Raw genomic sequence first — 24,373 nt, forward strand, 5'->3', positions numbered from 1 at the left:
CAGGGCAGTGTTTAAAACACGTCTGACTTTCAGCTCCCAGAGCCCGTTAACCGGTTCAAGGGTACTTGATGAACTGCAATCAACAGATGGCATCGTCTCCAGATATAGGACTGAACACCCCTGCATCAGAAAGGTGCACTGAACCCTAGGCCGACAGAACCCTGTAAGCTCTTGATTGTCTGCGAAATGTCACAGCGGGCCTACTGTAAAACACCATGGAGGAAACCGCCGGAACAAGGTGCCTTTTTGAGGTAGCGTGGCCGAGCGGTCTAAGGCGCTGGATTAAGGCTCCAGTCTCTTTGGAGGCGTGGTTTCAAATCCCACCGCTGCCAGTGGGTCTTTGCTCCGCTTGGATCGTTTTGAGTCTAGTTTTCGTCTTACCTCCAGAGCCACATTAGCTGGTTAGGGTGTGTTTGATGAGGGATGACTTTTAATCTGAGGGTCCAGGGTTCAAGTCCCTGTTCGGGCGATGTGTTTCCACTCTGTTAGTCAGCTTTACCTTGTGAGCTCTTATGGGCCCTCCCTCTGTTGATAAAAATTAAATAAACAGTTTGCTCGTGCGTTGTAGGTCTGCAGATTGGCCTTGAGCAGGGATTTCATCGAGCACATGCGTAAGGAATTCCGTGAGACCACAGCAAAAGCTGCCAATCTTCTCACTGCAGATCTAGTCACTCAGTCCTGGTAGCGCAACTTTGCCGGAGGCATGTTGGCTAGCCGTGATAGTATAGTGGTTAGTACTCTGCGTTGTGGTCGCAGCAACCCCGGTTCGAATCCGGGTCACGGCAGGGCACCACGTCTTATTGAAGTCCAGTCTCTTTGGAGGCGTGGGTTCAAATCCCACCGATGCCAGTGGGTCTTTGCTCCGCTTGGATCGTTGTGAGTCTAGTTTTCGTCTCACCTCCAGAGCCACATTAGCTGGTTAGGGTGTGTTTGATGAGGGATGAACCTGCACTCACCTGTTGTACTCAACAAGCCCCCACCCGAGAGCCTACACTTAGAACACGTCGTTACAACTCAAGAGCCCGGATAGCTCAGTCGGTAGAGCATCAGACTTTTAATCTGAGGGTCCAGGGTTCAAGTCCCTGTTCGGGCGATGTGTTTCCACTCTGTTAGTCAGCTTTACCTTGTGAGCTCTTATGGGCTGTTGATAAAAATTAAATAAACAGTTTGCTCGTGCGTTGTAGGTCTGCAGATTGGCCTTGAGCAGGGTAAGGAATTCCGTGAGACCTCAGCAAAAGCTGCCAATCTTCTCACTGCAGATCTAGTCACTCAGTCCTGGTAGCGCAACTTTGCCGGAGGCATGTTGGCTAGCCGTGATCGTATAGTGGTTAGTACTCTGCGTTGTGGTCGCAGCAACCCCGGTTCGAATCCGGGTCACGGCAGGGCACCACGTCTTATTGAAGTCCTGCCTTTCCCTTTTTGACATTGGGGTCTCCCCGCGCAGGTTCAAACCCTGCCGACTACAGCTGCTTGAGAGAGAGAAGAAGATCAAGCCTTTATAGACTACCACGTTTTTCTTTAAGAGCGACTCTGCAACAGATCAACGTGTTGTTGATATAACACAAATTGACAGGTACAGGAGTGCTCGATGGGTCGTCGATGCAACTAGGTATATAACAATGTAGTAAAACACTGTGTACATACTTTATAGCCTTTATGTGATTTTACAAATGTTTAAGAGCGACTCTGCAGCAGATGGCACGAGTTGTTGATATAACACAAATTGACTGGTACAGGAGTGCTCGATGGGTTGTCGATGCAACTAGGTATACAACAACGAGTAAACATTTAATGTAAAACAATGTGTACATACTTTATAGCCTTTAATGTGATTTTATAAATGTTTTCTTTGCATGGACCTTTAAGGAAAGCACAGCCAGATAAAAGACCAAAGATGAGCTGTCAGGGCAGTGTTTAAAACACGTCTGACTTTCAGCTCCCAGAGCCCGTTACCCGGTTCAAGGGTACTTGATGAACTGCAATCAACAGATGGCATCGTCTCCAGATATAGGACTGAACACCCCTGCATCAGAAAGGTGCACTGAACCCTAGGCCGACAGAACCCTGTAAGCTCTTGATTGTCTGCGAAATGTCACAGCGGGCCTACTGTAAAACGCCATGGAGGAAACCGGCGGCACAAGGTGCCTTTTTGAGGTAGCGTGGCCGAGCGGTCTAAGGCGCTGGATTAAGGCTCCGCTTGGATCGTTGTGAGTCTAGTTTTCGTCTTACCTCCAGAGCCACATTAGCTGGTTAGGGTGTGTTTGATGAGGGATGAACCTGCACTCACCTGTTGTACTCAACAAGCCCCAAACCGAGAGCCTACACTTAGAACACGTCGTTACAACTCAAGAGCCCGGATAGCTCAGTCGGTAGAGCATCAGACTTTTAATCTGAGGGTCCAGGGTTCAAGTCCCTGTTCGGGCGATGTGTTTCCACTCTGTTAGTCAGCTTTACCTTGTGAGCTCTTATGGGCCCTCCCTCTGTTGATAAAAATTAAATAAACAGTTTGCTCGTGCGTTGTAGGTCTGCAGATTGGCCTTGAGCAGGGATTTCATTGAGCACATGCGTAAGGAATTCCGTGAGACCTCAGCAAAAGCTGCCAATCTTCTCACTGCAGATCTAGTCACTCAGTCCTGGTAGCGCAACTTTGCCGGAGGCATGTTGGCTAGCCGTGATCGTATAGTGGTTAGTACTCTGCGTTGTGGTCGCAGCAACCCCGGTTCGAATCCGGGTCACGGCAGGGCACCACGTCTTATTGAAGTCCTGCCTTTCCCTTTTTGACATTGGGGTCTCCCCGCGCAGGTTCAAACCCTGCCGACTACAGCTGCTTGAGAGAGAGAAGAAGATCAAGCCTTTATCGACTACCACGTTTTTCTTTAAGAGCGACTCTGCAACAGATCAACGTGTTGTTGATATAACACAAATTGACAGGTACAGGAGTGCTCGATGGGTCGTCGATGCAACTAGGTATATAACAATGTAGTAAAACACTGTGTACATACTTTATAGCCTTTATGTGATTTTACAAATGTTTAAGAGCGACTCTGCAGCAGATGGCACGAGTTGTTGATATAACACAAATTGACTGGTACAGGAGTGCTCGATGGGTTGTCGATGCAACTAGGTATACAACAACGAGTAAACATTTAATGTAAAACAATGTGTACATACTTTATAGCCTTTAATGTGATTTTATAAATGTTTTCTTTGCATGGACCTTTAAGGAAAGCACAGCCAGATAAAAGACCAAAGATGAGCTGTCAGGGCAGTGTTTAAAACACGTCTGACTTTCAGCTCCCAGAGCCCGTTACCCGGTTCAAGGGTACTTGATGAACTGCAATCAACAGATGGCATCGTCTCCAGATATAGGACTGAACACCCCTGGATCAGAAAGGTGCACTGAACCCTAGGCCGACAGAACCCTGTAAGCTCTTGATTGTCTGCGAAATGTCACAGCGGGCCTACTGTAAAACGCCATGGAGGAAACCGGCGGCACAAGGTGCCTTTTTGAGGTAGCGTGGCCGAGCGGTCTAAGGCGCTGGATTAAGGCTCCGCTTGGATCGTTGTGAGTCTAGTTTTCGTCTTACCTCCAGAGCCACATTAGCTGGTTAGGGTGTGTTTGATGAGGGATGAACCTGCACTCACCTGTTGTACTCAACAAGCCCCAACCCGAGAGCCTACACTTAGAACACGTCGTTACAACTCAAGAGCCCGGATAGCTCAGTCGGTAGAGCATCAGACTTTTAATCTGAGGGTCCAGGGTTCAAGTCCCTGTTCGGGCGATGTGTTTCCACTCTGTTAGTCAGCTTTACCTTGTGAGCTCTTATGGGCCCTCCCTCTGTTGATAAAAATTAAATAAACAGTTTGCTCGTGCGTTGTAGGTCTGCAGATTGGCCTTGAGCAGGGATTTCATCGAGCACATGCGTAAGGAATTCCGTGAGACCTCAGCAAAAGCTGCCAATCTTCTCACTGCAGATCTAGTCACTCAGTCCTGGTAGCGCAACTTTGCCGGAGGCATGTTGGCTAGCCGTGATCGTATAGTGGTTAGTACTCTGCGTTGTGGTCGCAGCAACCCCGGTTCGAATCCGGGTCACGGCAGGGCACCACGTCTTATTGAAGTCCTGCCTTTCCCTTTTTGACATTGGGGTCTCCCCGCGCAGGTTCAAACCCTGCCGACTACAGCTGCTTGAGAGAGAGAAGAAGATCAAGCCTTTATAGACTACCACGTTTTTCTTTAAGAGCGACTCTGCAACAGATCAACGTGTTGTTGATATAACACAAATTGACAGGTACAGGAGTGCTCGATGGGTCGTCGATGCAACTAGGTATATAACAATGTAGTAAAACACTGTGTACATACTTTATAGCCTTTATGTGATTTTACAAATGTTTAAGAGCGACTCTGCAGCAGATGGCACGAGTTGTTGATATAACACAAATTGACTGGTACAGGAGTGCTCGATGGGTTGTCGATGCAACTAGGTATACAACAACGAGTAAACATTTAATGTAAAACAATGTGTACATACTTTATAGCCTTTAATGTGATTTTATAAATGTTTTCTTTGCATGGACCTTTAAGGAAAGCACAGCCAGATAAAAGACCAAAGATGAGCTGTCAGGGCAGTGTTTAAAACACGTCTGACTTTCAGCTCCCAGAGCCCGTTACCCGGTTCAAGGGTACTTGATGAACTCTAATCAACAGATGGCATCGTCTCCAGATATAGGACTGAACACCCCTGCATCAGAAAGGTGCACTGAACCCTAGGCCGACAGAACCCTGTAAGCTCTTGATTGTCTGCGAAATGTCACAGCGGGCCTACTGTAAAACGCCATGGAGGAAACCGGCGGCACAAGGTGCCTTTTTGAGGTAGCGTGGCCGAGCGGTCTAAGGCGCTGGATTAAGGCTCCAGTCTCTTTGGAGGCGTGGGGCTCAAATCCCACCGCTGCCAGTGGGTCTTTGCTCCGCTTGGATCGTTGTGAGTCTAGTTTTCGTCTTACCTCCAGAGCCACATTAGCTGGTTAGGGTGTGTTTGATGAGGGATGAACCTGCACTCACCTGTTGTACTCAACAAGCCCCAACCCGAGAGCCTACACTTAGAACACGTCGTTACAACTCAAGAGCCCGGATAGCTCCGTCGGTAGAGCATCAGACTTTTAATCTGAGGGTCCAGGGTTCAAGTCCCTGTTCGGGCGATGTGTTTCCACTCTGTTAGTCAGCTTTACCTTGTGAGCTCTTATGGGCCCTCCCTCTGTTGATAAAAATTAAATAAACAGTTTGCTCGTGCGTTGTAGGTCTGCAGAATGGCCTTGAGCAGGGTAAGGAATTCCGTGAGACCTCAGCAAAAGCTGCCAATCTTCTCACTGCAGATCTAGTCACTCAGTCCTGGTAGCGCAACTTTGCCGGAGGCATGTTGGCTAGCCGTGATCGTATAGTGGTTAGTACTCTGCGTTGTGGTCGCAGCAACCCCGGTTCGAATCCGGGTCACGGCAGGGCACCACGTCTTATTGAAGTCCTGCCTTTCCCTTTTTGACATCGTCCTCTTTGCAGCACGACCTAAACCCAGAGGCCCTGGAACTTGTTGTAGTCGTGGCCGAGTGGTTAAGGCGATGGACTTGAAATCCATTGGGGTCTCCCCGCGCAGGTTCAAACCCTGCCGACAACGGCTGCTTGAGAGAGAGAAGAAGATCAAGCCTTTATAGACTACCACGTTTTTCTTTAAGAGCGACTCTGCAACAGATCAACGTGTTGTTGATATAACACAAATTGACAGGTACAGGAGTGCTCGATGGGTCGTCGATGCAACTAGGTATATAACAATGTAGTAAAACAATGTGTACATACTTTATAGCCTTTATGTGATTTTACAAATGTTTAAGAGCGACTCTGCAACAGATGGCACGAGTTGTTGATATAACACAAATTGACTGGTACAGGAGTGCTCGATGGGTTGTCGATGCAACTAGGTATACAACAACGAGTAAACATCAACAGATGGCATCGTCTCCAGATATAGGACTGAACACCCCTGCATCAGAAAGGTGCACTGAACCCTAGGCCGACAGAACCCTGTAAGCTCTTGATTGTCTGCGAAATGTCACAGCGGGCCTACTGTAAAACGCCATGGAGGAAACCGGCGCCACAAGGTGCCTTTTTGAGGTAGCGTGGCCGAGCGGTCTAAGGCGCTGGATTAAGGCTCCGCTTGGATCGTTGTGAGTCTAGTTTTCGTCTTACCTCCAGAGCCACATTAGCTGGTTAGGGTGTGTTTGATGAGGGATGAACCTGCACTCACCTGTTGTACTCAACAAGCCCCAACCCGAGAGCCTACACTTAGAACACGTCGTTACAACTCAAGAGCCCGGATAGCTCAGTCGTTAGAGCATCAGACTTTTAATCTGAGGGTCCAGGGTTCAAGTCCCTGTTCGGGCGATGTGTTTCCACTCTGTTAGTCAGCTTTACCTTGTGAGCTCTTATGGGCCCTCCCTCTGTTGATAAAAATTAAATAAACAGTTTGCTCGTGCGTTGTAGGTCTGCAGATTGGCCTTGAGCAGGGATTTCATCGAGCACATGCGTAAGGAATTCCGTGAGACCTCAGCAAAAGCTGCCAATCTTCTCACTGCAGATCTAGTCACTCAGTCCTGGTAGCGCAACTTTGCCGGAGGCATGTTGGCTAGCCGTGATCGTATAGTGGTTAGTACTCTGCGTTGTGGTCGCAGCAACCCCGGTTCGAATCCGGGTCACGGCAGGGCACCACGTCTTATTGAAGTCCTGCCTTTCCCTTTTTGACATTGGGGTCTCCCCGCGCAGGTTCAAACCCTGCAGACTACGGCTGCTTGAGAGAGAGAAGAAGATCAAGCCTTTATAGACTACCACGTTTTTCTTTAAGAGCGACTCTGCAACAGATCAACGTGTTGTTGATATAACACAAATTGACAGGTACAGGAGTGCTCGATGGGTCGTCGATGCAACTAGGTATATAACAATGTAGTAAAACACTGTGTACATACTTTATAGCCTTTATGTGATTTTACAAATGTTTAAGAGCGACTCTGCAGCAGATGGCACGAGTTGTTGATATAACACAAATTGACTGGTACAGGAGTGCTCGATGGGTTGTCGATGCAACTAGGTATACAACAACGAGTAAACATTTAATGTAAAACAATGTGTACATACTTTATAGCCTTTAATGTGATTTTATAAATGTTTTCTTTGCATGGACCTTTAAGGAAAGCACAGCCAGATAAAAGACCAAAGATGAGCTGTCAGGGCAGTGTTTAAAACACGTCTGACTTTCAGCTCCCAGAGCCCGTTACCCGGTTCAAGGGTACTTGATGAACTGCAATCAACAGATGGCATCGTCTCCAGATATAGGACTGAACACCCCTGCATCAGAAAGGTGCACTGAACCCTAGGCCGACAGAACCCTGTAAGCTCTTGATTGTCTGCGAAATGTCACAGCGGGCCTACTATAAAACGCCATGGAGGAAACCGGCGGCACAAGGTGCCTTTTTGAGGTAGCGTGGCCGAGCGGTCTAAGGCGCTGGATTAAGGCTCCAGTCTCTTTGGAGGCGTGGGCTCAAATCCCACCGCTGCCAGTGGGTCTTTGCTCCGCTTGGATCGTTGTGAGTCTAGTTTTCGTCTTACCTCCAGAGCCACATTAGCTGGTTAGGGTGTGTTTGATGAGGGATGAACCTGCACTCACCTGTTGTACTCAACAAGCCCCAACCCGAGAGCCTACACTTAGAACACGTCGTTACAACTCAAGAGCCCGGATAGCTCAGTCGGTAGAGCATCAGACTTTTAATCTGAGGGTCCAGGGTTCAAGTCCCTGTTCGGGCGATGTGTTTCCACTCTGTTAGTCAGCTTTACCTTGTGAGCTCTTATGGGCCCTCCCTCTGTTGATAAAAATTAAATAAACAGTTTGCTCGTGCGTTGTAGGTCTGCAGATTGGCCTTGAGCAGGGATTTCATCGAGCACATGCGTAAGGAATTCCGTGAGACCTCAGCAAAAGCTGCCAATCTTCTCACTGCAGATCTAGTCACTCAGTCCTGGTAGTGCAACTTTGCCGGAGGCATGTTGGCTAGCCGTGATCGTATAGTGGTTAGTACTCTGCGTTGTGGTCGCAGCAACCCCGGTTCGAATCCGGGTCACGGCAGGGCACCACGTTTTATTGAAGTCCTGCCTTTCCCTTTTTGACATCGTCCTCTTTGCAGCACGACCTAAACCCAGAGGCCATGGAACCTGTTGTAGTCGTGGCCGAGTGGTTAAGGCGATGGACTTGAAATCCATTGGGGTCTCCCCGCGCAGGTTCAAACCCTGCCAAATGTAGTAAAACAATGTGTACATACTTTATAGCCTTTATGTGATTTTACAAATGTTTAAGAGCGACTCTGCAACAGATGGCACGAGTTGTTGATATAAAACAAATTGACTGGTACAGGAGTGCTCGATGGGTTGTCGATGCAACTAGGTATACAACAACGAGTAAACATTTAATGTAAAACAATGTGTACATACTTTATAGCCTTTAATGTGATTTTATAAATGTTTTCTTTGCGTGGACCTTTAAGGAAAGCACGGCCAGATAAAAGACCAAAGATGAGCTGTCAGGGCAGTGTTTAAAACACGTCTGACTTTCAGCTCCGAGAGCCCGTTACCCGGTTCAAGGGTACTTGATGAACTGCAATCAACAGATGGCATCGTCTCCAGATATAGGACTGAACACCCCTGCATCAGAAAGGTGCACTGAACCCTAGGCCGACAGAACCCTGTAAGCTCTTGATTGTCTGCGAAATGTCACAGCGGGCCTACTGTAAAACACCATGGAGGAAACCGGCGGCACAAGGTGCCTTTTTGAGGTAGCGTGGCCGAGCGGTCTAAGGCGCTGGATTAAGGCTCCAGTCTCTTTGGAGGCGTGGGTTCAAATCCCACCGCTGCCAGTGGGTCTTTGCTCCGCTTGGATCGTTGTGAGTCTAGTTTTCGTCTTACCTCCAGAGCCACATTAGCTGGTTAGGGTGTGTTTGATGAGGGATGAACTTGCACTCACCTGTTGTACTCAACAAGCCCCCACCCGAGAGCCTACACTTAGAACACGTCGTTACAACTCAAGAGCCCGGATAGCTCAGTCGGTAGAGCATCTGAGGGTCCAGGGTTCAAGTCCCTGTTCGGGCGATGTGTTTCCACTCTGTTAGTCAGCTTTACCTTGTGAGCAATTATGGGCCCTCCCTCTGTTGATAAAAATTAAATAAACAGTTTGCTCGTGCGTTGTAGGTCTGCAGATTGGCCTTGAGCAGGGATTTCATCGAGCACATGCGTAAGGAATTCCGTGAGACCTCAGCAAAAGCTGCCAATCTTCTCACTGCAGATCTAGTCACTCAGTCCTGGTAGCGCAACTTTGCCTGAGGCATGTTGGCTAGCCGTGATCGTATAGTGGTTAGTACTCTGCGTTGTGGTCGCAGCAACCCCGGTTCGAATCCGGGTCACGGCAGGGCACCACGCCTTATTGAAGTCCTGCCTTTCCCTTTTTGACATCGTCCTCTTTGCAGCACGACCTAAACCCAGAGGCCCTGGAACCTGTTGTAGTCGTGGCCGAGTGGTTAAGGCGATGGACTTGAAATCCATTGGGGTCTCCCCGCGCAGGTTCAAACCCTGCCGACTACGGCTGCTTGAGAGAGAGAAGAAGATCAAGCCTTTATAGACTACCACGTTTTTCTTTAAGAGCGACTCTGCAACAGATCAACGTGTTGTTGATATAACACAAATTGACAGGTACAGGAGTGCTCGATGGGTCGTCGATGCAACTAGGTATACAACAATGTAGTAAAACAATGTGTACATACTTTATAGCCTTTATGTGATTTTACAAATGTTTAAGAGCGACTCTGCAACAGATGGCACGAGTTGTTGATATAACACAAATTGACTGGTACAGGAGTGCTCGATGGGTTGTCGATGCAACTAGGTATACAACAACGAGTAAACATTTAATGTAAAACAATGTGTACATACTTTATAGCCTTTAATGTGATTTTATAAATGTTTTCTTTGCATGGACCTTTAAGGAAAGCACGGCCAGATAAAAGACCAAAGATGAGCTGTCAGGGCAGTGTTTAAAACACGTCTGACTTTCAGCTCCCAGAGCCCGTTACCCGGTTCAAGGGTACTTGATGAACTGCAATCAACAGATGGCATCGTCTCCAGATATAGGACTGAACACCCCTGCATCAGAAAGGTGCGCTGAACCCTAGGCCGACAGAACCCTGTAATCTCTTGATTGTCTGCGAAATGTCACAGCGGGCCTACTGTAAAACACCATGGAGGAAACCGGCGGCACAAGGTGCCTTTTTGAGGTAGCGTGGCCGAGTGGTCTAAGGCGCTGGATTAAGGCTCCAGTCTCTTTGGAGGCGTGGGTTCAAATCCCACCGCTGCCAGTGGGTCTTTTCTCTGCTTGGATCGTTGTGAGTCTAGTTTTCGTCTTACCTTCAGAGCCACATTAGCTGGTTAGGGTGTGTTTGATGAGGGATGAACCTGCACTCACCTGTTGTACTCAACAAGCCCCAACCCGAGAGCCTACACTTAGAACATGTCTTTACAACTCAAGAGCCCGGATAGCTCAGTCGGTCGAGCATCAGACTTTTAATCTGAGGGTCCAGGGTTCAAGTCCCTGTTCGGGCGATGTGTTTCTACTCTGTTAGTCAGCTTTACCTTGTGAGCTCTTATGGAACCTCCCTCTGTTGATAAAATTAAATAATCAGTTTGCTCGTGCGTTGTAGGTCTGCAGATTGGCCTTGAGCAGGGATTTCATCGAGCACATGCGTAAGGAATTCCGTGAGACCTCAGCAAAAGCTGCCAATCTTCTCACTGCAGATCTAGTGACTCAGTCCTGGTAGCGCAACTTTGCCGGAGGCATGTTGGCTAGCCGTGATCGTATAGTGGTTAGTACTCTGCGTTGTGGTCGCAGCAACCCCGGTTCGAATCCGGGTCACGGCAGGGCACCACGTCTTATTGAAGTCCTGCCTTTCCCTTTTTGACATCGTCCTCTTTGCAGCACGACCTAAACCCAGAGGCCCTGGACCCTGTTGTAGTCGTGGCCGAGTGGTTAAGGCGATGGACTTGAAATCCATTGGGGTCTCCCCGCGCAGGTTCAAACCCTGCCGACTACGGCTGCTTGAGAGAGAGAAGAAGATCAAGCCTTTATAGACTACCACGTTTTTTCTTTAAGAGCGACTCTGCAACAGATCAACGTGTTGTTGATATAACACAAATTGACAGGTACAGGAGTGCTCGATGGGTCGTCGATGCAACTAGGTATATAACAATGTAGTAAAAAATTGTGTACATACTTTATAGCCTTTTATGTGATTTTACAAATGTTTAAGAGCGACTCTGCAGCAGATGGCACGAGTTGTTGATATAACACAAATTGACTGGTACAGGAGTGCTCGATGGGTTGTCGATGCAACTAGGTATACAACAACGAGTAAACATTTAATGTAAAACAATGTGTACATACTTTATAGCCTTTATGTGATTTTACAAATGTTTAAGAGCGACTCTGCAACAGATGGCACGAGTTGTTGATATAACACAAATTGACAGGTACAGGAGTGCTCGATGGGTTGTCGATGCAACTAGGTATACAACAACGAGTAAACATTTAATGTAAAACAATGTGTACATACTTTATAGCCTTTAATGTGATTTTATAAATGTTTTCTTTGCATGGACCTTTAAGGAAAGCACGACCAGATAAAAGACCAAAGATGAGCTGTCAGGACAGTGTTTAAAACACGTCTGACTTTCAGCTCCCAGAGCCCGTTACCCGGTTCAAGGGTACTTGATGAACTGCAATCAACAGATGGCATCGTCTCAAGATATAGGACTGAACACCCCTGCATCAGAAAGGTGCACTGAACCCTAGGCCGACAGAACCCTGTAAGCTCTTGATTGTCTGCGAAATGTCACAGCGGGCCTACTGTAAAACACCATGGAGGAAACCGGCGGCACAAGGTGCCTTTTTGAGGTAGCGTGGCCGAGCGGTCTAAGGCGCTGGATTAAGGCTCCAGTCTCTTTGGAGGCGTGGGTTCAAATCCCACCGCTGCCAGTGGGTCTTTGCTCCGCTTGGATCGTTGTGAGTCTAGTTTTCGTCTTACCTCCAGAGCCACATTAGCTGGTTAGGGTGTATTTATGAGGGATGAACTTGCACTCACCTGTTGTACTCAACACGTCGCCGCAACTCAAGAGCCCGTATAGCTCAGTCGGTAGAGCATAAGACTTTTAATCTGAGGGTCCAGGGTTCAAGTTCCTGTTCGGGCGATGTGTTTCCACATTGTTAGTCACCTTTACCTTGTGAGCTCTTCTGGGCCCTCCCTCTGTTGATAAAAATTAAATAAACAGTATGCTCGTGCGTTGGAGTCTACACATTGGCTTTGAGCACATGCTCAAGGAATTCCGTGAGACCTCACCAAAAGCTGCCAATCTTCTCCCTGCAGATGTAGTCACTCAGTCACTTTGCCGGAGGCATGTTGGCTAGCCGTGACAGTATAGTGGTTAGTACTCTGCGTTGTGGTCGCTGCAACCCCGGTTCGAATCCGGGTTACGGCAGTCCTTATTGAAGTCCTGCCTTTCCCTTTTTGACATCGTCCTCTGCAGCAGCACGACCGAAACCCAGAAGGCCTGGAACCTGTTGTAGTCGTGGCCGTACCCTCAAGCGATCGGACAGCAAAGCCATTCCTAACGATTCGTTACAATTCCTAACACATTCTAAATAAGTCCTAACAAGTCCTAACACATTCTAAATAAGTCCTAACAAGTCCTAACACATTCTACTTAAATCCTAACACTTGCGAAATAATTCCTAACACAAGTTGTAACAATCCGAACGCTCTCTTCTGATTGGTAGAAATGGGGCAAAACGAACATTGGCCGAAACATTATCATTTGTGTCGTCCATCCCAGCGCTACGCGAGACAGTTGGGATTATTTTAAATCACATAAACATTTTAATCATTTTAAAGTCTTCGGATAGCGTGCAGGTGAGTCCATTATCACTTGAAAGAGAATCTGATTGTAACGTTGCTTAGTTTGACACTACGGTTTCATCTAAACCGGTTAAATTGTAATTTGTGGTTTAACACTTAGAAATTAGAAATCGCCATGGCCATTCATTTTGCAATAGCAAAATGCCTTAGGTATATGTACATTAAGTTACAACAACTGTAATAATGTGATGGTGATGATGATGAATGTCCAAATTCAGAATGCCAATGCGTTTAGACAATTTTTGGTTAAATCCAATTGCACTTGTTAACACTAACATGTATATTAAAGGTATATTAAAAGAATTAATAACTGCCCATTACACAAACAAACCCGTGCATATGATATCTTTGGCAAAAGAATCCCCTGGAAATGTGGTTTTCATAAGGTATGTAATGATAAGGTATGTGATTAAAAGGAATGTGATGATAAGGTATGTGATGACAAATGTGAAAAACTCGCCAACACAAGGGTGAAATGTTCATTTTTTGAGCTGTGAAGCCTTGGGATAATTTACCCCAAAATTTTAATTCTCTCATGATTTACTAACTCTGTAGTTATTCCAAACCTGTATAAACTTATTTGATTGGTTGAAAACAGAGAAAGATATTTGGACACACAGACTAATACAGATTATGAACAACTCTAAATTAAGTATATTATGACACAATATTGTTATACTATCCCTTTTCTTATGTTCATCAATTCTGCATTTGTTTTATCCGTTTTATTTATTTATTTGATATTTAAGAGATGAATTATTTTATCCAGCAAGAATGTAAATTGATTTACAAAGTGATAGCAAGGATGTAGATGTTTACACTTTTTTTAACAGTCAGCTGAGCAGACAGTTTTAGAGACGCAGGCAGCCCCACAGAGCAGTGAAGCCTCCAGTCAATCCCCCCAGCCCAGTGCAAGCTTCAGTGCAGGTTTCAGTCAAGCCCCACAGCCCAGTGCAGGCTCCAGACCAGCCCCGCAGCCCAGTGCAGGCTTCAGCACCGCCCCGCAGCCCAGTGCAGGCTCTAGACCAGCCCCGCAGCCCAGTGCAGGCTTCAGCACCGCCCGCAGTCCAGTGCAGGCTCCAGACCAGCCCCGCAGCCCAGTGCAGGCTTCAGCACCGCCCCGCAGTCCAGTGCAGGCTCCAGACCAGCCCCGCAGCCCAGTGCAGGCTCCAGACCAGCCCCGCAGCCCAGTGCAGGCTTCAGCATTGCCCCGCAGCCCAGTGCAGGCTCAAGACCAGCCCCGCAGCCCAGTGCAGGCTCCAGACCAGCCCTGCAGAGCAGAAGTTCAATTAAGTGTGCTCTTTGTAGCGAAGATGTTAATGTGGATGGTTTCAGTGAACATCTTTCAGACAACCATGTCCAAGAATGTTGTGATCAGTGTGGTGAAAAAGTCTGGGGTGCAGTTGGACTGTTTAACCACATTGACAAGCATCATCGTTTGATTAGTCTTTCAGATGGGGACAGAACATCTGTGGATCCAACATCATCCATTGCACAGTCATCTGCATACATCGAAGACCAGCAAAGAGCTCCACAAACTGCAGTACAAACACCATCACAGGACATTACACTAAGGCCTCCAGAAGTAAATTGGCTGAGTTTTCTCCCCAAACAGTTCTGTCGAGTGCTCAAACCAGCAGACCAAAAGTGGATAGCTCAGTGTCTGTATGACACCACAGGACGACTGAAGCAGCAGTTTCCACAAAACTGGTTTCATCCACCGAGTCCCAGCAAGCCTATTACTTCAACTCCTGATCCTAGCAGTTACTTTAGGCAGAGGATGTTTCTGTGGGCACCAATGAGGATGTGGGGTATTCCTCTGAAATGTACACGGTGCAATAGGAAGATGCATCATTCAGGCATTTATACTAAAGTTAGGGAAGTCATTGATGTTGACTCCACATATTACTTAATTGGAGTGGACTACCCTCGCTGGAGTAAATGTATGATACCTGTCTGCCCTTGGAGTTCAGAGATCCTTAAACAGCTGGATCCCTCCCACAGAAATAAATTCCCCGCTGTTCTCACCACTCACCTTGCCCTTGACAGGAAGTGTGCGACTTTGATGAAACCAAGAACTGCAGGAAACAGCTCCAGTTTCTTGAAACAAGTGCTAGAAGAAATTCATAGTGAGGAGTGGGCAAGACGGAGTATAGACTACCTGACAGACTGTGAGCTCCACAAAAAGAGATGTGCCCTGACCCAATCGGAAGTGGTTTATGAGCAGCCCCCGCCTTTTCGCCCCCTACCGCTGACACAGTGGTTTGAGACTGCCCATGCCGATGAAATCCTGAATCACCTTGATGAGCTTAAGGGTGTTGTAACATCAACATATGGTAGCATCCTGAAGCTTGATTCTACCAAAAAGGTAAACATAAATACACATAAAGAGCCAAATGCATGTTAAATTATATTGAATATACCAAATTGTATTATCTTAATGCATTTATACAGATTACTAAAAAGCTTGCTGGTGGCATTGCTGACACTGCTACCTGGATGACCAACATTGGTAATGAATTTGGCCAAGTTCTGAACTGTGTCCTAACCACGGGTGAGGGAGCCGGCTTAGATGACTTGTGTCAGGGCATTGTAAAGTGATACAGGGATGCTAGGGAGCCAGATCCAGCTGCGATTTATGTTGACAGGGACTGCTGCAGCGGGACAGGTTTGTCAACTTAAGCCATTACTTAACAGGAATGTGTGTGCATTTATACATTTCTAATCCATATAAGCAATAATTTTTGGCATGTGTCTCAATGACAATAAATCATAGATCTGCATGTTTCCCACTAATTTAGGAAAATGGTGTTTAGATGGCTTTTTTAGGTGTTCATATTTTGTTCATGTTCGTTCAGATGCAGAACCCTCTAAAAGCCACCTCTGTCAAAAATGAGATTATAATGTTGATGAGTGAATGATGAGTGAATGCTCTCAAAGTAAAGTATATGTTACTCAAATAATCTTGCTTCAAAGACTTCTAAATAACGCTCAGCCCATTCTGAATTATCTGCTATCTGCTATGGAACTGAACCTAGGAGCCTGATAAAAATGTTTCTTTAAAAGAAGTGAAATCTGACGGATTTAGAGGTTTAAGAGAATATTTATAAATAGCATTAGCATATTTTTAAATGATACAAATTTAAATCTAAGAAGATGTGTAAACTCGCTCATTGTTTCTCATTGGTGTAGGTGTTACTCCAGTTCTTACCTGGTTTCGACCTTGGAAGTTCAAAGTTCGCCTTGATGTTTTCCACTTCATGCGACGGTTCACTGCTGGTCTTACAACAGAGCACCATCCACTGTATGGCACTTTCTGCTCCAAGTTGTCCAGTTGTATCTTTGAATGGGACAAGGATGACTTCTCTCACCTTAAAGAAGCGAAAAAGAACATACTTTTTAAAAAAACTTCAGGGGCATATTCCAACAGAACTGACCGACACGACTGGTTTGCGCCTCATTAATCCAGAGAGCATGATGCACGTTTGGGAGGTACAACAGAAACATTTACCCTGTATCCAAGACCCGCCTGGTGTTCAGCTTTACACAAAGCTGGGCTCTGGGTTACAGAAGGGTGACAAGGTTCTGGATGTACTGCGGTGTGGCAGAGGGTCCTCTTCTCTTGAAAGCTTTCATCGCCATCAGTGCACTTTCATTCCAGGTATGGTAACAATACCAAGAATATCATGTCTGTAATTAAGTAGTGTTGTCACAATAAAGGAATTTCTAAACTTTGGAAGAATACAACAAAAAACAGTTTAAATACGACTTAAAAAAAAGTAAAGTAAAATAAAGGAATTCAATTTCCACAGGTTGAGTTAACAAGTGAATTAGCTTTAATTGGTAGTCAGCTTTGGAAGTTCGTAGAGGGGTTTATAATGGTATTTTGACAATGTCACACATTTTTCCTTACAGGGTGGAGATGTAATGCTGTACATACTCAGATGTACATGCTTGAGGGTGCATCGAGATGGAACATCAACCGGGCTCTTCAAGCTGTGGACATGAGTGGTACATCACAAACTAAAATCTATGTTGTACGTTTAATGTCCCACATTAATGTCCTCAGCAGAAGACTCCTCGGATGTGCACTCCTGCAAGAATTCATAACCCATGGGAAACCCACAAGTAAGATTCAATACTGTACATTCTCTTACTATAGTAATACCAGGCTTTGCTGTGAGTTTGAATGCTGCCTAAACGCTAACCATTCATTCCATTTTTAATTCATTCCATTTTTAATGGAATGATCATTGCTGTAACGGTGGTCATATCTATTATCTATCTATACTGTTATAAGATGTGTCTGTGTGTTTTCAGCGTATTTGGTTGAGTTGTCTATGTGTGACTTTATTAGGGTTCGAGCCCGAAGGGCTAGAAACCTATTGTATTTGTTGGTTTTATTATTCTTCTTCTTTAGGGTTTCGAGCACGAAGTGCTGAAAACCTATTGTTTTTGTAAGGATTTTTATTCTTATTAGGGTTTCGAGCACGAAGTGCTGAAAACCTATTGTTTTTGTAAGGATTTTTAGGGTTTCGAGCACGAAGTGCTGAAAACCTATTGTTTTTGTAAGGATTTTTATTATTATTATTATTTTTCCGCCATAAAACCGGTCGCCCAGCCCAAACCGTAAGTCGTAGAAACTCGACACTTGGTCATTTGGTTGTATCTGTGCAGGCTACTCAGATACAGTGACCCAGCCAAATCGGCCCATAGGTGGCGCTACAGCGATGAAAAGCGTGTTTGCGCACGTTAACGCTCGTTACTCCTAAACCGTTTGTCGCACACCCAAGTGTTTTATATCATTGTAATCATTGGCTCAAAAGCTAAAAAACGTATATCCCCGATTTCATTTCCGGTATGCAAATTTTCCCGCTAATTTGCATTTTAGGAAAAAAAAAAAAAATGAACTAGTCCCTGGATTTTTGCCCGATCGGAACCAAAACAAACCCGGATAAATTCTGTGGAGTGTGAATGTAAATATTCATTGAAAAAAAGTTGAAATTTCGATTCAGGGTCGCTAGGGGGCATCAAAACGTCAAACCCGGAAGTAGCCTATTTCATTAAAATGGCTATACCTAGAGAACGGTTTGAGATTTCTATACGGGGCTTAGAACATATGTGTAGAACCTCAGTCCGGGGTCACAATAAAAAAAACTCGGTGTTTGACCACTAGGTGGCGCTATAATAGTAACAAACTCGAAAAGGGCTATAACTATCCAACCGTTTGCCCGATCGACATATTATTTGGTATGGTGTGTCTTTGTGTCATGAACCTTGACTGTATAAAAGGACTTTGGCGTATCTCAAAAAACATGTCTGCCATCGGTCAATTAAATGTGAGCACTCATTAGACAGGGTTAACTGAGGCCGATAAAAACGACACTTGCTGGGCTTATTTGCCTCATGGTCCTGAAGGTCTGTAAGAAACATGAACTCATTCGGCCACCGGGGGGCGAAATAATGCTTTTGGAGTGCTTAATCAATTCTGTATCACGTGAAATTTGACATATAAAGAAACTATTGGTATCATATGATAGCTCTTCTCATTCTGAACAACTTTGCCTCTGGACACGCTTCTGTCAATCAAACGGTTTGTGAGTTATCGCTGATGATGTCAAAACCTACTTTCGCGAACTAGTCCTTGGTTTTTCAACCAATCGGAACCAAACCAATGCAGATGACTTCTGTGGAGTGTGAATGTAAATAATCATTGAAAAAAAGTTGAAATTTCTTTTCACCGTTGCTTAGGGACGCCAAAACTTAAAATGGGCGGATCCTATCACATTAAAATGGCCATAAATCCAGAAGGGCTTAACATATCATCATGGGGCTCAGTTGATATGTGTAGACCATCACTCCGAGGTCACGTACAAAAGAAGGTAGCGTTTGGACACTAGGTGGCGCTAAAACAGTAAAAATGGCAAAATTGACGTGTATCTCATATCTTAAACAAATGTGTATCACATGACATTTGACACTTACACAAACTAATGATATCATTTAATAGTCCTCCTCTTCATTCTGAACAACTTTGCCTCTTGATCCATTGATGTCACACAAACGGTTCACGAGTTATCGGTGATGGTGTTTAAAACTGACTTTTGCTAACTAGTTCTTTGATATTTTTAAGCAATTTCAAAATTCTCTATTGCAGGTACATTATAATTGATCATAAAGATTATGAAATGACCATGCCAGTAAACATTCATAACATTTAGTTTGATAATTATTCAAGGGAATGTATTCATTTATACAACACATCTCTTAGATGGTGTGTGACTATGTTCCACATTATAAATCTGGTGGCGAAATGGCCAGGCTCTGTTCACGACTCAAGTATCTTCAGAGAGTTATGCACATTATTTGGACGTGGCAAGTCAAATAGACTTTATAAACTAACTGGATTACTAATTTTGGGCCTAACAGAACTGCATTTTTCTATTATATAGGTGACTATGATGGAATCCTGCTAGGGGATAAAGGCTATGCCTGCAGGCAGTATTTTATGATACCATTAACTGACACCAACCAACTTTGAATTAGTTTATTTTGTTGTTTTATTGAGAGACAACAGCTAGTCATGAGTGTGTAAGCATGCAACGCTTCTTTGAGCTGATACTGATAATTTCTATAATTTTTCTGTGTTGGTGGGAGTTTGATCCGTCGTGGGTTCGTTGGGGTCTGACCCCTTACACTGTTCGTGGATTCACTGCTCCATTGAATGGCATAAATACTCGAAACCCGCTTAAAGGCTGCTTGCAGCTTTAATTAGGGTTCGAGCCCGTAGGGCTAGAAACCTATTGTATTTGTAGGTTTTATTAGGGTTCGAGCCCGAAGGGCTAGAAACCTATTGTATTTGTTAGTTTTATTAGGGTTCGAGCCCGAAGGGCTAGAAACCTATTGTATTTGTTGGTTTTATTATTCTTCTTCTTATTATTATTCTGCCATAAAACTGATACTGCAGCCCAAACCGTAAGGCCGACAGAGCTGAGACTTGGTCAGATGGTAGTAGTCCTTGTCGCTACTCAGATACACGGAGCCAGCCATATCGACCCATAGGTGGCGCTATAGCAATACCAAACGCGTTTGCGCTTGTTACTCCGAAACCGTTTGTCGCACACCCAAGTGTCTTATATCAGTGTAATCACTGGCTCAAAACTTAAAAAACGTATATCTCCGATTTCATTTCCGCCATTATAGATTTTTCGCTAATTAGCATTTTATGAAAAAAAAAAAAAATGAACTAGTCCCTGGATTTTTGCCCTATTGGAACCAAACCAACGCTGATGAGTTCTGTGGAGTGTGAATATGAATAATTATTAAAAAAAAGTTCAATTTTCAATTCACGGTCGCTAGGTGGCGCTAAAACATCCAAACCGGAAGTAACATATTTAGCTAAAATGGCCATAACTCCTGAACTGTTTGAGATATCTTCATGGGGCTTGGAACATATGTGTAGACCCTCAGTCCGGGGTCACAATAAAAAAACAGTGGCGTTTGGCCACTAGATGGCGCTATAATTTGAATGAGCTAGAAAATGTCTATAACTACGCAACAGTTTGCCCGATTGACTTATTATTTGGTATGGTGTGTCTTTGTCTCATTCTACATAAATATCTAAATGGACATTGGCGTATATCAAAAAACATGGCCGCCATTGGTCGATGAAGTTTGAGCACTCATTACGCCGGGTTAACGGAGGCCGATCAAATCGCCACTCACTGGGCTTATTTGTCTCATGGTCCTGACGGTGTGTAAGAAACATGAACTTATTCGGCCACCGGGGGGCGTAATAGCGCTTTTGGAGTGCATGCACAACTGTGTATCACGTGATATTTGACATTTACCCAAACTATGGTTATAATATGATAGTACTCTTCATTCTGAGCAACTTTGCCTCTGGAACAACTTCTATTGATCAAACGGTTCGTGAGTTATCGCTGATGATGTCAAAAACCTACTTTCGCGAACTAGTTCCTGGTTTTTCAACCGATCGGAACCAAACCAATGCAGATGACTTCTGTGGAGTGTGAATGTAAATAATCATTGAAAAAAAGTTGCAATTTTTCTTTCACCGCTGCTTAGGGACGCCAAAACTTAAAATGGTCTGAGCCTATCACATTAAAATGGCCATAAATCCAGAACGGCTTAACATATCATCATGGGGCTCAGATGATATGTGTAGACCATCACTCCAAGGTCACCTACAAAAGAAGGTAGCGTTTGGATACTAGGTGGCGCTAAAACATTAAAAAAGGCAAAATGTACATGTATTTTGGTGGCCTGGACAACTTTGTGTCATGTGACATTTGACTAATACACAAACTATTGATATCAAACGATAGATCTCCTCATTCATAACAACTTTGCCTCTTGAACCATTGATGTCTATCAAATGGTTTGTGAGTTATTGGTGATGATGTATAAAACCTACTTTTGCAAACTTGTTCAAAGATTTTCAAGCAATTACAAAATTTCCACCACAGTACATTTCTCTGGACTCTCTAGGTCAATAATCATCAAAAACATGTTGAGTTTTTTTAGTTTTGTGACCATAACAGTGTCCTTTTTGATATTAGCGTGAATCGAGTACGGTGAAGGTCGCTAGTCCTTAATAAATGATCCAACTGACTTGCCATTTAGTACTATTATACATATTATGATACTTAACAATCATGCAAAATGTGATGCTCATAGGAATAGGCTTTCCTTCATAAGAGTCAAAAAGGTGAAATATCATTCATTTCAATGGCTTTCTTATCGAGTCACCAGATCACAATGCATGTAGCTTTGCTTAAGGAACGATAAATGTGTGCAGGATAAAGGTGTGTAGTGTGCATGTGTGTATGTTTCTGGGTATCATTTCCCTCTTTATCATAAGAGTGTGAATGCACTGTATAGTTCTGTGTGTCTTGTGTGATCGAGACTGTGCATGTGTGTGTAATGAAATATGTCTCACAGGAAGACAGTGTTAGAAATATAATGTATTACAGATTAAAAGTTGCTCCATATTTACACATCTATAAATATAGCACATGTCTGGCTGGTTTTAAGATGCTGTGTTGATATATATATATATACAACACACCTTTATTAGATAAAACCAGATTAATAGCATGTAAACCCAAATTGCTACTCAGCCAGTCACATGGCAGCAACTCAATGCATTTAGGCATTTAGACATGGTAAACATGACTTCCTGAAGTTCAAACCAAACATCAAAATTGAGAAGAAATGGGATATATCATGTGAGGTGTGTCTACCAAAGAAACATAATTTAAATGGCACGTCCTTCTAAAATATTATTGCAGACAAAGTCAATGTCCTACTGACCACAATGTATTCATGAATATGAATCAATGTATCCATTTAAAATTGTCCTAAATTTTAAATTCAATTTTAATTCTTCAAAACACAAAAGAGGCTATGTTGAAAAATATGCATTAAATTAACAAAAAAGACCAATATCTCTGCAATCGAATGTCATAGAGACAAAGAAGTTGCTTCGTTCTACTCATGGAAAAGTGTATTATAATATGACAGGTGACAAGCTATGCCCATAGCAACTAAACAGATTAGCTCTACAATCAGTTACACAGACGTGTATCTCTGCAGTTGAATATTGTAGAGACACAGGGGTTCGGTTAATTTCACTTGTGACTTAATGTAATATCAATTGGCAGGTGCCATACCACACCCATAGCAACTAAACTGTTAACTTAGCAACCATTAAGCTAGACCTCCATCTCTGCAATAGAGCATCGCAGAGTCACTGGAGTTGTTTCGCCACTTGTGGTTTGATGTGTTATTAATTGGCAGGTGCCATTCCACGCCAATAGCAACCAAACGGATTAGCTTAGCAACCTTTTAGCAAGATCTATATCTCTGCAACTGTATTAAATGTTTCTGACATTTTACTTGGTGCGCTAGAGTGTCGTCCGTCCTTGATCTGTTATGGTGCGATTCTTGAAACTGATCGGCGATGGCAGACGTACCTTAGATGCCTTAAATCGCTCGAACCCGCTAAATGCTGCTTGCAGCTTTAATTCTTATTATTATTCTGCCCTAAAACTGATGCTGCAGCCCAAACCGTAAGACCGACAGAGCTGAGACTTGGTCAGATGGTAGTAGTCCTTGTCGCTACTCAGATACACGGAGCCAGCCAAATCGGCCCATAGGTGGCGCTACAACGATGAAAAGCGCGTTTGCGCCTTATACTCCTAAACCATTGGTCGCACACCCAAGTGTCTTATATCAGTGTAATCACTGGCTCAAAACTTAAAAAACGTATATCTCCGATTTCATTTCCGGTATGCAAATTTTTTCGCTAATTTGCATTTTATGAAAAAAAAAAAAAATGAACTAGTCCCTGGATTTTTGCCCTATCGAAACCAAACCAACGTTGATGAATTCTGTGGAGTGTGAATGTAAATAGTTATCGAAAAAAAGTTGAATTTTCTGCTCACGGCCGCTAGGTGGCGCTAAAACGTCCAAACCGGAAGTGGCATATTTAGCTAAAATGGCCATAACTCGTGAACTGTTTGAGATATCTTCATGGGGCTTGGAACATATGTGTAGACCCTCAGTCCGGAGTTATAATAAAAAAAATGTGGCGTTTGGCCACTAGGTGGCGCTATAATTTGAATGAGCTAGAAAATGGCTATAACTACGCAACCCTTTGCCCGAATGACTTGATAATTGGTATGGTGGGTCTTTGTCTCATGCTTCATGAATATCTAAAAGGACATTGACGTATGTCAAAAAACATGGCCGCCATTGGCCAATGAATTTTGAGCACTCATTACACCGGGTAAACGGAGGCCGATCAAAACGACACTCGCTGGGCTTATTCATCTCAAGGTCCTTAAGGTCTGTAAGAAATGTGAACTCATTTGGCCACCGGGGGGCGAAGTAACGCTTTAGTAGTGCTTAAACATTTGTGTATCATGTGACACTTGACATATAACCAAACTATTTGTATTATATGATAGATCTCCTTATTCTAAACAACTTTGCCTCTAGAACAACTTCTGTCGATCAAATGGTTTGTGAGTTATCGCAGATATTGATAGAAACCTTTCTTCGCAAACTTGTCCCTGAGTTTTTGACCGATCAGACCCAAACCAATGTAGATGACTTGTGTGGAGTGTGAAGGTAAATAATTATCAAAAAAAGTTGAAATTTCCTTTCACGATCGCTTAGGGGCCCCAAAATAAAAAAATGGGCGGAGCCTATCACATTTAAATGGCCTCAAATCAACAACGGTTTAACATTTCAGCAAGGGGCTCAGGAAATATCTGGAGACCATCACTAGGATGTCACATAA

The 24,373-nt window shown here is 44.2% G+C and overlaps 27 non-coding genes across 27 annotated transcripts; all 27 read left to right on the plus strand.

Moving 5' to 3' along the window:
• The first annotated feature begins 250 nt into the window (after positions 1-250).
• Positions 251-332, plus strand: trnal-aag (transfer RNA leucine (anticodon AAG)). Its single transcript has one exon. It is a non-coding gene; the product is annotated as a tRNA-Leu (tRNA).
• Positions 333-713: 381 nt separating this feature from the next.
• On the plus strand, positions 714-785 carry trnah-gug (transfer RNA histidin (anticodon GUG)). The gene has a single exon. It is a non-coding gene; the product is annotated as a tRNA-His (tRNA).
• A 235-nt stretch (positions 786-1,020) lies between these two features.
• On the plus strand, positions 1,021-1,093 carry trnak-uuu (transfer RNA lysine (anticodon UUU)). Its single transcript has one exon. It is a non-coding gene; the product is annotated as a tRNA-Lys (tRNA).
• A 217-nt stretch (positions 1,094-1,310) lies between these two features.
• trnah-gug (transfer RNA histidin (anticodon GUG)) lies at positions 1,311-1,382 on the plus strand. Its single transcript has one exon. It is a non-coding gene; the product is annotated as a tRNA-His (tRNA).
• Positions 1,383-2,351: 969 nt separating this feature from the next.
• trnak-uuu (transfer RNA lysine (anticodon UUU)) lies at positions 2,352-2,424 on the plus strand. Its single transcript has one exon. It is a non-coding gene; the product is annotated as a tRNA-Lys (tRNA).
• Positions 2,425-2,668: 244 nt separating this feature from the next.
• On the plus strand, positions 2,669-2,740 carry trnah-gug (transfer RNA histidin (anticodon GUG)). Its single transcript has one exon. It is a non-coding gene; the product is annotated as a tRNA-His (tRNA).
• A 969-nt stretch (positions 2,741-3,709) lies between these two features.
• On the plus strand, positions 3,710-3,782 carry trnak-uuu (transfer RNA lysine (anticodon UUU)). Its single transcript has one exon. It is a non-coding gene; the product is annotated as a tRNA-Lys (tRNA).
• A 244-nt stretch (positions 3,783-4,026) lies between these two features.
• On the plus strand, positions 4,027-4,098 carry trnah-gug (transfer RNA histidin (anticodon GUG)). Its single transcript has one exon. It is a non-coding gene; the product is annotated as a tRNA-His (tRNA).
• A 771-nt stretch (positions 4,099-4,869) lies between these two features.
• On the plus strand, positions 4,870-4,952 carry trnal-aag (transfer RNA leucine (anticodon AAG)). Its single transcript has one exon. It is a non-coding gene; the product is annotated as a tRNA-Leu (tRNA).
• Positions 4,953-5,123: 171 nt separating this feature from the next.
• On the plus strand, positions 5,124-5,196 carry trnak-uuu (transfer RNA lysine (anticodon UUU)). Its single transcript has one exon. It is a non-coding gene; the product is annotated as a tRNA-Lys (tRNA).
• Positions 5,197-5,421: 225 nt separating this feature from the next.
• Positions 5,422-5,493, plus strand: trnah-gug (transfer RNA histidin (anticodon GUG)). The gene has a single exon. It is a non-coding gene; the product is annotated as a tRNA-His (tRNA).
• Positions 5,494-5,581: 88 nt separating this feature from the next.
• On the plus strand, positions 5,582-5,666 carry trnas-uga (transfer RNA serine (anticodon UGA)). Its single transcript has one exon. It is a non-coding gene; the product is annotated as a tRNA-Ser (tRNA).
• Positions 5,667-6,357: 691 nt separating this feature from the next.
• Positions 6,358-6,430, plus strand: trnak-uuu (transfer RNA lysine (anticodon UUU)). The gene has a single exon. It is a non-coding gene; the product is annotated as a tRNA-Lys (tRNA).
• A 244-nt stretch (positions 6,431-6,674) lies between these two features.
• Positions 6,675-6,746, plus strand: trnah-gug (transfer RNA histidin (anticodon GUG)). Its single transcript has one exon. It is a non-coding gene; the product is annotated as a tRNA-His (tRNA).
• A 771-nt stretch (positions 6,747-7,517) lies between these two features.
• On the plus strand, positions 7,518-7,599 carry trnal-aag (transfer RNA leucine (anticodon AAG)). The gene has a single exon. It is a non-coding gene; the product is annotated as a tRNA-Leu (tRNA).
• A 171-nt stretch (positions 7,600-7,770) lies between these two features.
• Positions 7,771-7,843, plus strand: trnak-uuu (transfer RNA lysine (anticodon UUU)). Its single transcript has one exon. It is a non-coding gene; the product is annotated as a tRNA-Lys (tRNA).
• A 244-nt stretch (positions 7,844-8,087) lies between these two features.
• On the plus strand, positions 8,088-8,159 carry trnah-gug (transfer RNA histidin (anticodon GUG)). The gene has a single exon. It is a non-coding gene; the product is annotated as a tRNA-His (tRNA).
• A 91-nt stretch (positions 8,160-8,250) lies between these two features.
• Positions 8,251-8,332, plus strand: trnas-uga (transfer RNA serine (anticodon UGA)). Its single transcript has one exon. It is a non-coding gene; the product is annotated as a tRNA-Ser (tRNA).
• Positions 8,333-8,861: 529 nt separating this feature from the next.
• On the plus strand, positions 8,862-8,943 carry trnal-aag (transfer RNA leucine (anticodon AAG)). The gene has a single exon. It is a non-coding gene; the product is annotated as a tRNA-Leu (tRNA).
• A 476-nt stretch (positions 8,944-9,419) lies between these two features.
• On the plus strand, positions 9,420-9,491 carry trnah-gug (transfer RNA histidin (anticodon GUG)). Its single transcript has one exon. It is a non-coding gene; the product is annotated as a tRNA-His (tRNA).
• Positions 9,492-9,582: 91 nt separating this feature from the next.
• trnas-uga (transfer RNA serine (anticodon UGA)) lies at positions 9,583-9,664 on the plus strand. The gene has a single exon. It is a non-coding gene; the product is annotated as a tRNA-Ser (tRNA).
• Positions 9,665-10,352: 688 nt separating this feature from the next.
• On the plus strand, positions 10,353-10,434 carry trnal-aag (transfer RNA leucine (anticodon AAG)). The gene has a single exon. It is a non-coding gene; the product is annotated as a tRNA-Leu (tRNA).
• A 171-nt stretch (positions 10,435-10,605) lies between these two features.
• On the plus strand, positions 10,606-10,678 carry trnak-uuu (transfer RNA lysine (anticodon UUU)). Its single transcript has one exon. It is a non-coding gene; the product is annotated as a tRNA-Lys (tRNA).
• A 243-nt stretch (positions 10,679-10,921) lies between these two features.
• trnah-gug (transfer RNA histidin (anticodon GUG)) lies at positions 10,922-10,993 on the plus strand. The gene has a single exon. It is a non-coding gene; the product is annotated as a tRNA-His (tRNA).
• A 91-nt stretch (positions 10,994-11,084) lies between these two features.
• Positions 11,085-11,166, plus strand: trnas-uga (transfer RNA serine (anticodon UGA)). The gene has a single exon. It is a non-coding gene; the product is annotated as a tRNA-Ser (tRNA).
• Positions 11,167-12,025: 859 nt separating this feature from the next.
• trnal-aag (transfer RNA leucine (anticodon AAG)) lies at positions 12,026-12,107 on the plus strand. Its single transcript has one exon. It is a non-coding gene; the product is annotated as a tRNA-Leu (tRNA).
• A 139-nt stretch (positions 12,108-12,246) lies between these two features.
• trnak-uuu (transfer RNA lysine (anticodon UUU)) lies at positions 12,247-12,319 on the plus strand. Its single transcript has one exon. It is a non-coding gene; the product is annotated as a tRNA-Lys (tRNA).
• The last annotated feature ends 12,054 nt before the right edge of the window (positions 12,320-24,373 follow it).

Source organism: Triplophysa dalaica, unplaced genomic scaffold, assembly GCF_015846415.1.
Source record: "Triplophysa dalaica isolate WHDGS20190420 unplaced genomic scaffold, ASM1584641v1 Contig2, whole genome shotgun sequence".
In the NCBI taxonomy this organism is placed as follows: Eukaryota; Metazoa; Chordata; class Actinopteri; order Cypriniformes; family Nemacheilidae; genus Triplophysa; species Triplophysa dalaica.